At 32.4% G+C, this 19,067-nt stretch overlaps 1 protein-coding gene across 1 annotated transcript in view; it reads right to left on the bottom strand.

Moving 5' to 3' along the window:
- The window catches only part of LOC125075780 (protein bric-a-brac 1-like), a 250,614-nt gene extending 242,165 nt beyond the window's left edge, over positions 1–8,449 (bottom strand). The window contains exon 1 of the mRNA XM_047687530.1: positions 8,445–8,449. The gene's annotated coding sequence lies outside the window, so the exon portion shown is untranslated. The remainder of the gene's footprint in view (positions 1–8,444) is intronic.
- Positions 8,450–19,067: the final 10,618 nt, after the last annotated feature.

Below are 19,067 nucleotides of genomic sequence, written 5' to 3'. Positions count from 1 at the left end.
AACAATAAATTAGATTAAAATGTAAATGTCTAAAACAATATATTTATAACAAAATAAATATATTAGTAATATTGTTGTAAATATATTCTATATGATGCCGCGCATCGTTTCATCGTTATTTTATACTAGACTGTAAATAGATATAGCTATCACTCAATACGTAGATTTGTAAACTGTTGCAACGTTGCAGATTATCTACAACTTTGCGATAACAGTTCGTATTGTTGATTGCACTCAGTATTAGTACAACAATGTATGCACCCCAAGATCGTTTCGAAAACACAACTAATAAAAAGAATTCTTGAAATCTTTGGAAAGCATAAAAAATCACCGAACATTCGAGATCGAATTCATACCAACAAAATAATAATAATAATTCAATTAACTTTTTTTCTACTTGGTGGTAGGGCTTTGTGCAAGCCCGGCTGGGTAGGTACCACCCACTCATCAGATATTCTACCGCCAAATAACAGTACTCTGTATTGTTGTGTTCCGGCTAGAAGGGTGAGTGAGCCAGTGTTATCACAGGCACAAGGGACATAACATCTTAGTTCCCGAGGTTGGTGGCGCATAGGTGATGTAAGGAATGGTTAATATTTCTCACAGCGCCTTTGTCTATGGGCGGTGGTGACCACTTACCATCAGGTGGCCCATATCGCCCGCCAACTGACGCCATAAAAAAATAAATAAATAAATTTGAACGAGTACTCTCTTATGTCAAGGTAACATCTAAAATCTCTTTTAACCGAGGTGCAAGGTACGTATACAATATTAACATATACACAAATGGTGTGGTACCATCTGACGGTCAACTCTAGAACCGCGCACGCTCATTGGTCAAATCAAATAGCGCGCACTTCTCCGGCTTCCTGTTACACACTTCCGTCCCTTTTCACGAAATCACTGTTTACAGGAAAACGGAAAGATATTACACATAAAAATTTAACACAAACTAAGTATTTTATAAATACAAAGATATATTTTTTTTTATTATGACTGTATTTATTATAGTTTTAGCAAATCTTAAGTAGATATAAATCTATTTAAATATCATATGCATTTTAATAAAATAATCCCTACAAATTTGATCTAATTGGTACTTTTTTCGCTGTTATTGTAGGTATTCATAGTCGTTTCACGCACACTAAGACATCTCATTAGCACAAGCGTTGAATGAATAGAACTATTAATTCCGTTGATTAATTACGTCACAAACCGTGCAAATTCGACAACATTATATTAATATCATAATGAATAATAATCGTTGTTTTTTTTTTAAATTGTAGTATTAAAACGTATTCGATACATTGCCACATATAAAAATTGGAACATCACATTTTTAGTAATAATCTATCTCTGATCAGCTTAAACGCGTAGATACCACGAAATGACGTTCGCTCTAAAAACAGGAAATGAAACATGAGTCAAACAAATTGCATTTTTTGGTAACTTTCTATGCGAGGCTTACAGACTCAATATTTATTAATAAAGGATATTAATTTTTTTATTAATTTATTTCTGTCATTAACTAGGTACTACTGAATGTGTGCTTACTGATACTTTACTAATATTATAAATGAAAATGTAACTCTGTCTGTCACCCCTTCACGCTTCAACCGCTGAACTGATTTAGACGAAATTTGGTATTGAGTTAGTTTGAGTCCCAGGAAACGGTGGCTACTTTTATAAAATCACTCTTCGAGGAGGTAAAATGATGAGTGACGGTTTGTGTGCTACAGGTTCCAGGTGTGGTTTACACGTGTTTTATTAATTCCACGCGGGTAAAGCCGCAGGTTCTGCTAGTTATCTATAAAATCTTTATATATGACGGGATATTTATTTTAAATATATGTAATTCTATACTATACTACCGGCTCGAACCTATTTTATAGGCTATAGGTGCGATAAAACGCAAATAAACACTACCCCTATTACAGGTCAATAATAAAAGTCGCTTCATATCTTTTTACTTGATTGTAGAGCTTTGTGCAAACTTGTCTAAGGTTGGTACTATCCACTCATTAGACATTCTACCGCCAATACTTAGTATTATTTAGTTAGTGAAGGGAGTAAGCTAGTGTAACTACAGGCACAAGGGACATAACATCTTAGCTCCCAAGGTTGGTGGCGCATTTATGTGTTGTAAGGAATGGTTATTATTTCTTACAGCGCCATTCGCCCGACCACATAAAATTACATTTAATAAATCTAATACCGTAAAACCTAATACTTAGTAGGGATTTCGACCCGTTCGACTAGTTGACTCGTATAAACTTAGTCATGTAGACTAAGTTTATACGAGTCAACTAGACCACACCAAATGCCCAAGGACATACAAAGAAACACCAATGCTGCTCGTGACTAAACCCTAATAATTAAAAATAAATAAACTTCAATCAAGTAGTTCTTTATAGCACTTTTGTACCGTGATGTTAAAGAATTCAATTAAATGTAAAGCTTCACCGATTCACAATGTTGATTCTGAAGAGAAAAACTTCAGTACTCTTTCTTAAATAAAATAAATACACAGACCATTATACCTAGACATTTTAATTGTTATACCCTGTATGGAAATCAAACTCAATACTTTATTATCACTCATACATTTCTGCAATGTATAGCTGTATCTGTTTATATACATATTTTTATTTTTTTATAGTTGTAATGGAATAGGCGTTTGTCTTCCATTTCACCCGATGGAAAGTGTAGATGAAGACGAAGGTGGTACACGCCCATCCAAAAGAAACCTGTTCACTCTACTCTTAAGGGTATATATGATTGATATTTATGAATAGATGAACTAAAAGATATGATCAAAATTTTATTACAGAAATGAACGTCAAGTGTTCAGTTCCTGGTAGTATATCTTGACTGCGGAGTCGGATACTTGCTGGTGTAACTTTATAAATTTATTTCAATGGCGCTTCGCTGTTGATTGTCAAGTTTGGACCATCTGTAAGGCGCCACAGAACCAGAAGGTATCTTTAAAAACTTTTGTAGGGCACTGCTTGCGCCTGGTATGCTTAAGACGGGACTATGTCGCGGGTGGTATGGGCGTATTGCATTGAAACTGTAATTAGGTGTTCATTAAACCATCCCAAATGGAAATATTCTCGAACTCTCCAATATTATAATTAGACTCTTTTCAGTAGAACGATAATAGTATCGTTATTTCAAGTGTTACCATAATAGTTACTACAAAAACAAACAAAATTTAATAAACAAGTTAGCTGTCGAACTGTTCTAATTGTTGTTCTGTAACCTGAGTTTTAATTAAAGTATCGATAAATGTGGATTCAATTGAAGTCCCGAAACTAGTGATTCCTAAAAATACTGTTACATCGGTTATATTAAATACACCATTTTTAATGTTCGTTTAATGAGAAAAGGTATGTAAAAGGAATGATAGCCCAGTGGTTAGACTACGTAAATCTTAGCCGAGTACTTCTGGTAGTCAGTAGTGGAGTCAAACACGAGGTAGCAATCATGGAATTTTTATGTGTTAATACCTAGGTATATTGCGAGCTCAGTGCTGCACGGTGTAATAAGCTTCAAGCCTTCTACTGTAAAGCAGAAGGCCTAAGTGGGACATATACAGACTGTTACTTATTTTATTTAACATGACCATAGATAACGAATTACTTTTCTTGTTTATTTAATTGAATGTATTAATGATGAACAAACAGATTATCTACGATGATGACGCAGCGACGTATTATGTTTTAGTGAATTGAAACATAAAAGATAAACTATCACCAGCTCATCTTTTATAAAATATATTTAAGTAAATTAAGGTATATATCTTGATAATATTATTCCATAAGCGTAGGTATCCCTATTTAAAAATGATATACTTTTTTTACGTCGCTGTTAAAACGCGTCACGCGTTTCCTTCACGTGGAAGTAGTGGAGGGCGCCAAACACCAGCGGTACCCTCTACATACGGACTCCTTTCCGGCGGGCGCCACGGGATCGCTTTCGCATACTATCGTGACCGTCAGGTTGGCCTGCCTATGCGGGCCTCCATTTCCAATAATATACGTATGTTAAAGAGAAAGAAATTAATTTAATGAATGAAGACGGGACGAAATGACTCATTCAAAACGTTTTTCAAAAAATATGTCCTTAAAACTTAGAACACGCGGTAGAAGTGAAACGTATTGCGTCTGATTTACCTAAGCGTTACAAAAAACAACGACGTTTAAATTTAAACATTTTTGCACTTAAAATTTGATTTATATTAATATGATAATTAAAGACAGATTAATTACTTTAGTTGTTTAACGTAAAGAAAATACTTTATTTTGTTTAGATATAGTCTTTATACGTACATATATTATAAATCTCCTGTACGTGTGTATGTAAATTAACTTCTAATAAACGGTTGGACCGATTTCGATGAATTTTGTGTGTGTTTGAGTAGGATTATATTGGACCCGGTAGGTGGAACTGCAGTCGGAAATTAAATACAATTCTTATTACGCCCGAGCGAAGTCGGAGTGGCAGCTAGTCTTTTAAAGAATGCCTTTATAATCGGCTGTAATTTATATAACTGGATATAAAAATAAGTACCCGATTTGTTTATTTTTTATAAAACTTGTATTAAGCACTACCTACCTAATTAATTATTTTTATTATTTTAAATAATGTAAATATAAAAGAACAAACTTAAATATGTACGTAACTAAATTTGTACTATGAACAAATCATTCAGACAAAATTAGAAAACGAGGACACAATACAAACTAAAGTAACACAGCTTATAAAAACTTTGATGTAAAAAAACTCTTATATATAACTTTATAACACTAGTGAGATCGTTTAATTAATAGATAGATTATATTCGATTAATTTGACATCGATGTTAAGATGAGCTATTTGATTAGCCGTTCAGTAGCCGGCCAATAATTCTTGGTGCAACATAAAACGGTTTGTGGCTACGACCACACCTGTGTAACCAAGCGAGATAACTGCATCAAAGAGCCTTCGTACGAACTTGGGCGCACAAGTGTGACCACGGCATTCATATGACCAGTTCCAAGCCGACTTCACACGCGTGCAATTGAACTATTTCAACCAAAACATACCAATGTATAATATAATTATATTCACAGAAAAAATGTTCTTAATTTGAATTTTGATCGTTTTGACCAAATAAAAAAGGTTCTAAGCAACATTATTATAATTCAAATTTAGATTTATATTATACATAATAATAGTTATAATTAAATTATTTATAAGAATTAAATGTATTTTGTTTTACTAATTATAATGTTTAACGAAAACAAGTTTAATTCAATTTTATTTTTTAAGATAGTTCATATATTTGTGTGTGTGTGTGTTTTTTTTGTGATATTATAATAAAAATTAACATATTAAATAAGAGAGACAGAAAGAATTATGCATGTTGTAATTGCTTTACCGGCGGAATTATTGTAAGCGGGAACTTTTTTTTTAAGAAGAACTTCCGACCGCGGCTTATCCTGCGTGTGAGGTTGGGGGGACAGTGTCGCAGGTGTTAGGTAACCTATGTCTTGTCTTTTATGTATATAAACTAGATGATCGGGATTACTATTTAAAATAAATAAAATATCTAGCGAAAAAATTAATTGGCAAATAATTGTGGTTTAATTACCATCTAATAAATATATCATACCTGCATGTCGCAGGTAACCTTAAATAGTCATTCAAATAACAGCCTAGCCTTTGTATTAAACGATGTCGTTAAACAAGCGGCCTGCATGACATTTAGCCGATACATCTTCCGTTCGTAGAATATTGAAATTTGTTTTAGACTCATCTGAAAATAGACATAGACATTCTAAAAATGTGTTGAAGTTTACCTACTTTATAAACAACACTATAAATATTTTATTTATTATCATTATTGACGTTTTATATTTTGATTACGATTACCTGTTAAAGCGTTACTAAAGCTTGCAGTTTCCGTCGTTAGCATAACTGTAAACCGTAATTGAAACTGTGTAAAGGAAACAAGAGCACGAATAAGTGCTGGGGTTGATTTTTTTATTGACTCGCACTAATAGAATAAAAAATAATAAATATACTTCGTTCCTTATTTTGCAGAGCGTCGAAGAATACTAGGAGAAGTCTATATAATGTACTAGCGACCCGACAGAATGTCTTACAACGTTCACAGTTCACATTAGACTATACAAACTGCTCTGCGTTTTAAATCTGTAATATCTTCGAAAATATTCACTTAAATTACATGCTATATAGGGCCATATTGATCTATATTAAATGCACAATGTATTAAGGTACTTAATTGGGTAAGGATTAATGCTGTATTGCTAAGCGTACATAGGGACAGACAGCGGTAAGCTACTTTTATTTATACTATGTACCTAATAGTAATGTATTATATCATACTAATATTTTTAAAATGTATAAGACATAACATATTCTATCAGCCACAAGCATATCCATCCGAGCGACCCAGTTTAAGCTATTTTAAAGGTTTAAAACCTCGTGTAAATGCCACATTTATATAAAATACAATCTATACATTTTACGGTATACATATTTCAAAAGGCAACCTTTATTTAATCAATTATATTTATATAAAAGGGGTACCTGTCGAAGCGTATGCTTATTTACCTATAAGTACTTTTTATAACAAGACCTGGCTTTCGTCTTTTCTTATCCATTATATTCAAATATATATATAGTATAATTGTTTTGATTGCCTTCTTGGCTAGATTGCGAGGTTGCGGATCCCGAGCCCCGAGGTCTCGCATTCAAACCCGTGGTCGGGCAAAATAAGTGTCATTTTCGCAAGTTTAAAGTTTATTTCCAGTCCTTTTTATAATACGTATAACCATGACTTATGATTGATAAACGCTGCCTCGAACTATTTATAAACTTATAAGTTTAACATAAAAAATGTTTACGTGTTTCGTTTCTTATTTTAATAGTGAAAAGCATCCGGACCGAATACAATTTTTCCTAACTACGTTATTGCGTAACGACTACTGGTAAACACACAATATATAGTTTTTGTCCGTCTTTTAAATGTATTACCCAAATGTATTCGAGTAATGACAATAAGTAAATAATATACTCGAGGTCAAAGAATGTCTATGAAAGTTTTATCTGTACTATTTTCGTTTAAACCACTTAACGGATTTTGATACGGTTTTTACTGATAGAAAGAGCGATAGATGATTTCTTTTTTAAATGTATAATTTGTAAATATTTCGTACAATATGGCTGTACTTTGACTGTGTGTACTATAAAGTTGTCTTCTTCCGTTCACATGGCTAACGGTGGCTAAACCTCTGGAGATAAATTAAAACAAGGTACTAGAAAAAGTATTTGTATATCGTATAAGGTACACTACATAACTTCCTTTATCTTTCGATTACAGATTAGTTAAAATTCCCGTATTAACTACTAAACCTTATTCAGATACGTCAGTTCCTTTGGGCCTATAATATAGATTAAATTTGTCTAATACCTACTCTATATCATTCAAATGAATACTTTAGGAGATATCACCGATTCCAGATTACATGCAATCAAAAATCGTTCGCTGCAAAACGGGCGGTCAGATTAAAATTACCCAAATTTGAATCTATAAGCTGTGGACAATTTTTGATATCTGTTTCACAATAATATTACGTCTCAAACTAAGTTTTCCAAACAAACTAAATAATAAATCAACGTTAGTTAATATTTAGGTAATATTTCTCACTTCACATCTTATTTTATTTCGTAAGAAATTGACCGTGAGAAGTCGGTGCGAGTTGCTAGTAACTAATATATTTTACAACATTTATACTTACGTATAAAGCTAAAGAGTTTGTTTCAACACACCCACATCTGGATCTATCAAGACAATTTATAAAAAAATGAGTTTCTATTGAACAAGTTATACTATATGTAATATCACTCTACGATCTAGGAGGAGTAACGTTTAACGCGTGTTAAACTACACGGAGCTGCTAGTATCGTACGAAAATAAATAAGTCCTGCCCTGGCTTCTCGCTTCAACACATAGACATGATCCGTTGGCATGCGGATAGTTCAGATATGGAAACACATATAGACCTTATATTTATACCAATAAAGTTGTATGAATTCCACTAGAGCCTTGCAAACGGCATTGCCGTTGATCAATAAAATAACCTAAAATAAAACTACATATTGACGTTCCTATTTAAAATACTAAACTAAACTATGTATCGAAAATTTAGAATCGAATTTAATCTTGATAATAATGGGATTGCATAAAGTAGACCGATATGCGTATTAAAAAGTTTAATTTTAGACAAATAGAAACGAAATAGATTCGATTCACAACGAAACGCTTATAACTTCGATAATGCAGTTTATTTTTTGTTAGACTAGGTTAGTGTCTTTATAATTTCCGTGCAGGTTATCGGGTAGTGCTGACATCGGGACGACACGTTGGTGCCGACATCGGAGAGAGTTCGAATACAATTCAAGAGTTTACCGAGCCTTCAAATAGAGTCTCATAACATATGTTTCTATAATATGCTAAGCATTGTGGGACTGTCATATTCACTAATCACTTATTTAGACATAATAATTGTTAATGTATTCCATCGTGTCTGTTAGATAATACATAATATACATATATAGAGAAAGCAATTCCGTTCCAGCCAGGTGTTCCACAACACATCCTATTTGGATTTATTTTTTATATGGCCCGCTTTAATTGGTCACCATTATATTTTGTCGGGGGAGACTGACTTTTCCCATTAAATCCATGAGTTATGTCTAGGGTATCGAAGTTCCAAGTATTACGAGATAAAACAGGGCATTCATCTGCCATAGTACCAGTAACGCGAAAAGGTAGCGCGTGAGTCGTATCGGATATACCAATTTATTAATGTACCATGGAAGATATGTTTTGCGCGTTGGGCTCTTGGGGGTAAGAAAGACGTACGCTGTGCCAGCAAACGACGTGACACTCTCGTATGACAGCATACTATACTGATTTAAGGTTCAAGCCCAGGCAAGCACCACTGAATTTTTATGTGCTTAATTTAATAATTCATCTCGTGCTCGTCGTTGAAGGAAAACATCGTGAGGAAACCTGCCTGTGTCTAATTTCAACGAAATTCTGCCACATGTGTATTCCACCAACTCGCATTGGAGCAGCGTGTTCTAATATGCTCCAAACCTACTCAAAGGGAGAGGAGGCCTTAGCCCAGCAGTGGTACATTTACGGGCTATTAATGTAATGTAAAATGTAATGATATACATCACTTAGTATATATATAACATTAATGAGATATATTTATTTTACTAATGGTACCCTATGTTTTCTTTAATTATATATTGTTTCAATAACCATTAAATTGGATGTAACAAATCTTGCAGGCGTCATCATAAAGGCGTGACGGCCACTTTTTTTCTTATTTAGAGTCATTGCATTAGTATTTATATGCTAATTACTGCAAAGTCTTTTTTCATACTAAGTATATATTTAATTTATGTATGCATTGCCATCTAATTTGCAGTTACAATATGTTTAACACCGCACAAAAATTTCAATAATTTATTAGAATCTGTCTTATTATATAAAATACATTTGGATGATAGTTTCTATACAACTAGTGAATGTTTTTACACTTAATTCCAATATGCGGGATGTGTTTTAGTTATGAGTAATTAAAATATTATAATAATTCGTAGAAATGAATAAGAAACAGCTCTTTGGTTTCGTTTGTTGTGTTTGTAAACTTCGATAGTTTTAACGTGTAATTTAATCTTGACGTTTCAAATTTAAGTGCTAGGAGGAATCTGTTTAACACTTTCTAGAATACCGATATACAGATAAATTAATTAGAGTTTTTGTTGCATCGTTCTTAATACAGTACAATATAAATAAGATGTATATTCAATTAAAATAAAATAAATAAATAAAAATAGAACAACTATAGACATCTATTACTTTACTGATTCTCAGTGTTAATTGGCTTAATATTTTTTATAGAGGATCACTTTATTTCCAATACGGATATGCATTAAGTTTTTCAACTTTATTATGAATATTTAATTTCGTCGTTCCTTTAATAGTATCGCTATATTATCTTTTTTACATAACAATACATCACAGTATTTTTTAAATTGTTAAATTATAAAAGGCGTGCATATTTAATTCAATGAGACGATTAATGAAAACAAGATAAATATTGAAAATTACAAAATAATTTAAAAAAAAAACCTACGAATAAACAGCTGATTCAAAACAAAATCTCAATAAGAACGTGCTTGGCTCTAAATAAGATACAAATATAAGTTTATTTCGAAACAAACATCGAAAATATATTGCACGCCAGAAGGGCATAGAGAGTCGTAGTGAAGGAGTATGGTAACATAAAATTGTTCTACGAAGCCGGTTGTATGTTGGCACAGCCGTATAAAATATACAGAGTGGCCCTCGGCGAGCCGTAAACAAATACACACGGAGAACTAAACTACTAGACAAGACTTTTTGCAAACGCATCGCGTTTTGTATTCCAATGTCGCAGTTTTATTTTCTCATATTTCAAGTTCTAACTAAATTTCTGTATACTGTTATAAAAATACATCACTAAGTGTATCGAAGTGAGCAAGACCCTAGTCAATTTAAAAAAAATGCTTAAATTTAAATAACTAATTTTATTTTTACTAGTAACGTTAAGGATCTCAGTAATCGTTTCTCAAATGTTGGTAGGTACAGCTTACATCGGTGCAGGAACAATACAATGGTATATAACCGTTTGTGTATTTGTACGTTTCTATGTCTGTATACAATTATTATTATTACTTAATTATTATAATTATTACTAAGCAGTCTGAAAGTGTTTTACGCAGGCATTATAAAATGAGTTCATTGTTAACTATGGAGGTGTACTGTACGCCATTCACAGGCCGTTAATGTTAGCTTTAGATCTATGTAGATAACATTACAGATATACGAATTAAACATGCTCACGTTCCGTCATTCCATGTAATATGAAATTTGCTTAACGTCCGATCTGACACATTCTAAAGTCAAATCGTAAAGGGTTGAAAAAACAGTCTGTGTTAACAAAAATACATAACATATCAACAAAATATGACATACCGACAATGTAATTTAATTTTATGTATTCAATTTAAATTGATTTTTTTATTTATTATTTTGGGAAACCAAATGGAACACGGCATGATAATTGACAACAAGTGATATTCGCCCACTGGTACCTACTGTATTCAGCCGGTTAATATGTCGCCGTCGACGTCATCTAAAGGTGACTTCTAGGATGTTACGGTTCTAGAGCCTCTTTCATATAATTACACTATTACTCCATTCAACCCGGAACAACGATACAACGTAGGTACTGTTTTCCGATTTAAAACGCATATAGACTTTTCTCGTGTATATAGGCGACTTGCTCTTGCTCGACTTCATAGTTTCCTTCAATATATGAATGTATGATGAAATCATTGATATATTATAGTCAAGTATTCATTAGACTGCCAGCTAAGCAGAAAATATTTTTCCACTGTAACAAGAGTTGGTTAGTTCGTTGACCGCTTGTGTTGTCGTCATCACACATATCCAATGACGCTAAGGCCGGTTACATACTAGCTAAACATTATAATTATTTCATATACTATGAAGTGCTAGTAATAGATACGTAACAAAACTATGCCGTGGACACCGCTATTAATATTTAATTTTTGGTTTTTTTCGTGTAAGTTCTATAAAAAATATCCAGTAAAACAAAGGTATCGACAATTATTATTATTTTAGATAACCACGACGTGTTGTCTTAATACGGTACTTCTTAGTAAACGTTAAAAAAGACCTACTACGATTCTCTAGTAAGCTTTGAATAATGAAAAGAAATTATTTAATATTTTACCATAATATATAAATACAAAGACCCTTATATAATAGCCCTATCTTTAATTCGTTCCGAAAACCGATACGACCCAAAGGTGAGAAACACTAACACGTGTATAAATCCGGGCAAGCATTACAAAGTTTCCACGTGCTTAACTGTTCGGCGAAAAAGAAAAACATCGTAACGAATTTTGTATGTCCGTTTAAGCTGTAATCGTGGTTGTATATTAAACAGTTTTAGGACTTCCAACCTGATTACTTCAAGTTTAATTATCTTAACTGGCTAAGAAACAAATCATAATTAATTTAATTCTTATTTTGATGTTACAATTACAGTATACTGTGGCAGAATAACATTAAACCAATGACGAATACGTAATTAAAAAAAAAAACATATTAGAAAGAGACTGTCAAATCATAAACACGGCGGTTTTAAATCAAACACGCCACATAAAATGTCCATCCGGCATTTTTTTCATTATTTTACATCTCTCATAAAAGTATGTGACGACAAGTCGGGTCACGCGAGGGTCATCAAATTAAATTGTAGCATAAACTGGTCTAAATCGTAACCTGTAGTGGCTGTACGCTACACGTTATTAATTAAGTTATAAAAAAGTCATAGGAAAATTAACATGTTTATGAGTCAACACTGAGTTGATTAGTTCTTTGTTCTGTTAGCGCCATCTCTTATCGCGTTTAGTAAACTTGCGGACAGTTTAAAACAACAAGCGCCTTTTGGTATATAATGAACAGAAAATTTACTTGTTCCTGATAAATTGGTGATATAATCTTTAAGTTTTTTTACTTACTGCTTAATATTGTTAGTATTTCAATGTTTATATTATCTACCACCAGATATTTTTAAGTACAATTATCATCCTAACTAACATTACAAACGCACTAGTGAGTTATTTAATTAATTTGTTTCATATTTAATCGACTCAAGCGATCATTTTACATACGTTGTCAGTAATTAATAAAAATCGATTTATTATGTGATGGGTATTCAATAACAGCTTTAAATAATACCGATTTCCGACAGCTAAGCAAATCTCTAAGTTGCTTTGAGAAGTTTTGGCTCTAATGGTAGAATTCTTTATCATAAATACTTAGTGAAGATGATTATTATGTTCATTATCTACCATGCTGTTTCCAGCAAAGACATATAACACAAGTCTATGCGTAGACCTACGCAGAGAGTACGTATTACATTACTCTCAGATCTGAAGGCGGACTAACGGCTTTACTAGCTTTCAAGGAGCGAGAGTGTAATGCTAATTTTCAACTACCAAGCTACATATAAGAATTTCTGCCTTAAAAATATTTATTTTATGACTATGAATTAGACTCAAGCATACATTGTACAATATGATATTATATATTTAGGTCATGTATATGATATAAAGCCTCCCGGTGTTGCGGATGAGCCTCCTGTTCGTTTGCCACCTTTGACATAAAAAAAAAAATATAGAGATATATGTAATTTTCTGATCGCTATTTTATTAACTTCGTTTGTAATGAAACCCTGATTGAAATACTTGAAATATTGTTAGTAAGTTTTTGATATATTAAATAAAATAAAATGTTTTAATATTGACGTTTTGCAAAATTTATTTCACAGCTATTGTATCGCTCGGTTTCATTGTTATATTTTAAAATTAAAAAAAAAAAATTTAATTAAAATTTAATAAAAAGGCACGTAATGATTGATATCTGGTTTAGATGAACAAGAACCGGACAACTATGATCATAATGTTCATGTTTATATTATTTATAAAACCAAATATATGAAATGAGCACTATACAAAACAAAGAGATATATTAAACAACGACCAAGCCCGTATCAAGTCGAGTAACATAATAAGACTCGAGGAACTAATATTTGTCCACCATATTTATAAAGTCGGCTTAATTGCCTGTTCTGGAGTTTTCCGAGTATCGTTGGACTTGATGTGAGCCGCCAGGAAACTGAGTCACATCATAGAGAGACTTAATGTCGTATTGTGGTTAGTACTAAACCATCTTATAATAACTTTGTACCTATAATAAAATTAATCTTTCAGTAGCAAATCAATTTGCACGAATGAGTTATAATCTGGATCCCTTTACATTGACTTGATCAATTGCTGAGCGTAGTCTCTCCTCTTGAAAAGGTTCCGAATAATTCCACCACGTTTTCCAAAAGGGGTTGGTCACACACGGGACAGGATTTTAATGCGACTCATGTCGGTATGTTCACGATGCTTAAACACATTATATAGAATTTAGATTAAGATCTTACGCGAATTTGACACTGATATCTTCGGTTAAAGCCACCACTTTGCCATCTCGACTCATCAAATCGATATACCGTTACAAAAATATTTCATAGATAAGCCTGCAGGCCATAACAAAACTAAAATATGTTCAACAAATAGGTTCCGTGTACAGCGAAAGGACTGGCAAGCCGATGTTAGGGTTAAAACGCCACATCGAACAGTAGGCATACCTTTCAACAACATTGAATTTTCGAATTTAATAACAATTCACCTCAGCTCGCTCAATCTCTATTTACTAAACACGGTTTGGATAAACTTCCAAATAACAGAAACCGGATTTTGTCATGAAATTTGGCATAGATAACATTGGACTACCCAGGAGTCACCTTAAAATGATTCTTGGCGACTCGAACTATTTTACAAGCAACAATTAGAACATTGATTAAATAATAATAAAGGAATAACAATTAATGTTTTATTAAAATTAATAATTATTAAAAATTAGTAATATTTCTAATGCTTAAATATTTACTTTTCAATATTTAAGTACACGGAATTATCAAAAACGCTGTAAAATTATGTCTTTAAGTCATAAAAACTTTAATACCGATTTCTGCAATCATCTAACATCAGAAATGACATACATATTTTTTATACAAAATGACATTCCTTTTTTAAACCCTTTAGGGTCCTCTCTTAGTATATTACATTCGATAAGGAATTACTGTGATAAATTTAATACTGCTAGACCCACCGATTTAGGAAGCACGTTATATGCTAACAAATAATTTTTTAAAATTTTATTAAGTAGATTTAACAGTGTCGAAAAAGTGTTCAAACTATAGGCGCAGAATGGTCAAATCTTTTCCGAACCAAAGCGTTTACCAATGCAGCCAACTAAAAAAATCGAATTCGCGCATAGACAAAAATAGAAAACAGTAAAGGCTTACACACAAAACACGCGGTTTCATAACACACGCTTTACGCAAGTGTCGAAGTGACACGTATTTAATTGGCAGCCGACAGATTGACATGTAACTAGGGTTGATATATCAACAAAAATATTACAACTTTGTGTAACATTATTTAAAACAAATAATGAATACATTTAGGTAGAACAACGTTCTTTTTATTCTATAAGTATTTCTTGCCGTAGTGTTTCATAATAGACTTTATTCAATTAAATATATATAATATAAACAAATATATATTCAAATACTTCGCTCAGCAAATATGTCACAAAAACGTAAAATTCAAAAAGGACCGCTCCTTCAAATAGTAAAAAGGTCAAATCGTTAGGACGCGTTCATTTGAACCGATGATTGCGGGTTCAAACGCGGGCAAGCACCAATGAATTTTAAGGTGTTTAATTTTTGTTAATAAACGAGATGTATTCGTGATTACATAGATAGAGGAAGACATCTTGAGGCTTGTGTATAAAATCAATGAAGAAATGCCAAAAATAAATCTTAAAAGAACACCAAAAAAGTCGGAGAATCTTATATACATAGCACGAAATAAAACCCATTTTTCTATGGCTAGTTTGATGCACTTGAAATAAAAATATTAATTTGATGTATTTTAATTTAATTATATTATATGCGCATGTACGCTTACATGTTATTTGTTAGTTGATTTGACATTAGAAGGCTTTTAATAAACCTCTGTACAGTCAATAGCTTGATGAATTCCTGCCGTGATTCATGAAATATGACCGAATGTTAAGCTGAGGAGGTATTCTGTAAAAAGAAGCTCGAAATTCACCGAAGAGCGTGTGATGTCAGAATTTTATACGTGACATTGGCTATTATATTTTTAGGATAGACGTATCACTGTAAATCGATTATCAACTTTTCACGAGTAGGATACGAAGTGATTTCTTACAGAATCGCATTCTAAATATACACAGTATACTTCAAGTATGACAATTTACTTTAGAAATAAAATCAAGTCGATAAATAAACGTAAAATGAATAATATATATTATTGGATATCGTGCTTAGTGCAAGCAATTATTCCACCGCTGAACATCAGTATTTAGTAACGTTAAGTTACGGTTTACGGGCGAATACGTCTATGAATTTCTTAGTTCCTCGGTTGGTGGTATATTGGTGCGGTAATTATTTAATACAACAAGAATGAATATCCGCGTTGGTGACCACGTACCATCCAGAAGCAAATTTACAAGTCGGAAAATTGATTATTGAATTTAAAAAAGTATATTGTAACTAAGTGATAAGGATAGAGCTATATCGCTTAGCCGAAGTCTTGAAGATTATTTTAAAATGACATGCGGCCGTCGAGTGTTATACTATATACAGTGAAATAACAATAATATTATGGTAATAATGGTAAAATAAACATTAATATCATGGTATGTTCTGAATAAAAGGGGTCGCCTGGAAAGAAAAACCTTAACCTGGGTTCTCTGACGAATAAATTCGTTCGGGAATCGATCGCTAAGAAAAACTCCACTAACTTGTTTTTTTGTTTTTAAAAAATAGCTCTAGTATTTAAAAACAATTAAGATCTTCAAACACAATGATACTTGCCTAGATTTGAACAAGCTACCTTCGGCTACAATCCACGGCGCAATTAACTTAAACTCGGTTAACAGTTACTTAAACGTCCTCGTATTCTATTAAAAATTGATGTTTAGCTCAATACATATATGTTTTATTGTATTCATTAAATAAAACTAACAAGGTATAAAATACAAAAAGTTCGTGTATAATTATTTTATACTGTCTTAAATATATATAGGTACAGCAGATTTTATAAAGTTAAGAAGTAGATGTACACTAAAGTAATAAAAAAAAATAAAAGAGAGAAAGATGAAATATAAAATATGTTGCAATTGTCCACCGTCAAACGTCTAACGTCATTACTTCTCAACCGTCTATATAATAACATTATGAGTAATAAAGGTACACAAATAGAAAGTCTTTTAATTTTGAAATACCAAGAAAACATAGACAAGCGGATATGCCACGACGACGGGAAGAAACGACGCAACAAATGTGGACATGGACATGTAGGCCGCAAACCAACACCTGATATTATAACTCTTGTGTATTATTCATCACAAACACGAGAAATGAGATATTGAAAAGAACTATACATTTTAAGGATAGCGTATGTTGCAACAGTTGCCACAAAAGGCTAAGATATTGTACGACCTTTCGCATGACGAGGGATGACGAGACATTAGTAATAATATCTATTTTCAGATGTTCTTTAAGAAAATCCGTGTTGCTTGCCTGATCTTGTACCCGCAATCGTATGTTAAAATGCATTCGTTTTAACTACTAGGTCATCTCGACTCTTTATTCGAGTAAACTCTTTAAGCGCTTTATAATGTATATAAACAGTACCAAAATAAATTGCAAAATATAAATATATTAGATTTTCAAAAGTATCTGCGGAATTTTATAAAGGAAAACCTTGCTCCGGAAGGATGTATTGACTTTGCAGTCGGAAACACAGCATGCATGAAGGACAATATTAACGACTCGTACACATATGTGTGCGTTTGTCTATGTCGCGGGAATTACTATATAGATTTAATTTTGACGGTAATTATATATTTTCCATCATACTTTTGCAAGTATATGTAATATAATATCTATATCTAGATGATACGAAGTTGCAAACAGCGGTTTGTTATACGTTATGTGTGACTATGGCATTTACAAGAGAGTCTATAGAAAATTACACTATTCTATGAACGGAAATATCTTCCGGCATCGGTTGAATTTCATTCAGGCTACTGGTCGAAATTAAAAGGCTAATTAAACCAGTCAGCTGCGATAAAAACATCGTATTATGCACAGCTAATGGTCGGCGTCTGAGAGAATACGTTCCTGACGGTCCATGATCGAACGTATAATGTAACTTTAAAGTGGAAAAGAAAACGATAAAATATTAATAATGATCACTTGCATTACTAACGAACAAACCACACATAGTTATAAGAAATGGTATAATTAGCTTAATTTAATTTTAAGTACATATACTTTTGAATCCAAACTGCGCAATTACTGGTTTGAGTCAACTGTTTATTTGTTGTAATTTGTATTTTTTTAAATAGCTAGATAAACTCGGACATCATCCACCTGATGGTAAGTGTAATATATGGTGAATAGGTCGTAACTACCTAGATGGTCTTCTACAATTTCCTGTTACCAATTACATAGAACTAACTGATAGATATCAGGAACGCATCCTTCCAACAGTTGAACTTTAGTAATAAAATGTGGACTCACAGAAGTGTATAGAACTATTATCAAACTTCGTTCATAGCTTCCGCCAATACTATTACCAATTTCTATTGTGTGCTTACTTCCATATTTAACTTTCTATCTGTATTAAGTTATAAAGTGTACTGTTTTACGAGGAAATTCTTCACATCAAACTTGAGATTGAATTCTTGTACTTCAATACTGGACACAGCGTGAGGTACAGTCCGTGTATATGCGATATAATTGCATGTAACAGCGGTTTCACGTGGGTTCTGTTTAAGTTGATTTTAGAAAAAAAAACTTATAAGGTAGCGAGTCTTTGTTGAATTATTATTAAGTTTGATTATAAGATTCATTCGCTTTCGATATAGCGGTTGGACGGCAAGAAAGATTCAAGTGAAGCACGACTTTTTTAAGAAAAATTAGGCTTAGATTATCCTATAAAATTAAAACCCAAGATTTAAAGAAACGGTGATGATCTTCGAAATTATAACGAAAAAGAAAATCTCAATTAGCACATTTTGGGCAAAATTAGCATTGAGACTCACAACATTTTTAGTTAATATACATGTCAATGTATTGCTTTTCTGAATTTTTAAATCACATAACTATGATGTGAACACATCGTAGTTATTAGGTCATTTTCTAAATATTTTTCTTATGCCCAATGTTTAATATTAATTATTTAGTTGTTCA

Source organism: Vanessa atalanta, chromosome Z, assembly GCF_905147765.1.
Source record: "Vanessa atalanta chromosome Z, ilVanAtal1.2, whole genome shotgun sequence".
Classification (NCBI taxonomy): Eukaryota; Metazoa; Arthropoda; class Insecta; order Lepidoptera; family Nymphalidae; genus Vanessa; species Vanessa atalanta.
The sequence above is the reverse complement of the archived record's forward strand: the minus strand, read 5'-3'. Positions and strand labels throughout refer to the sequence as shown.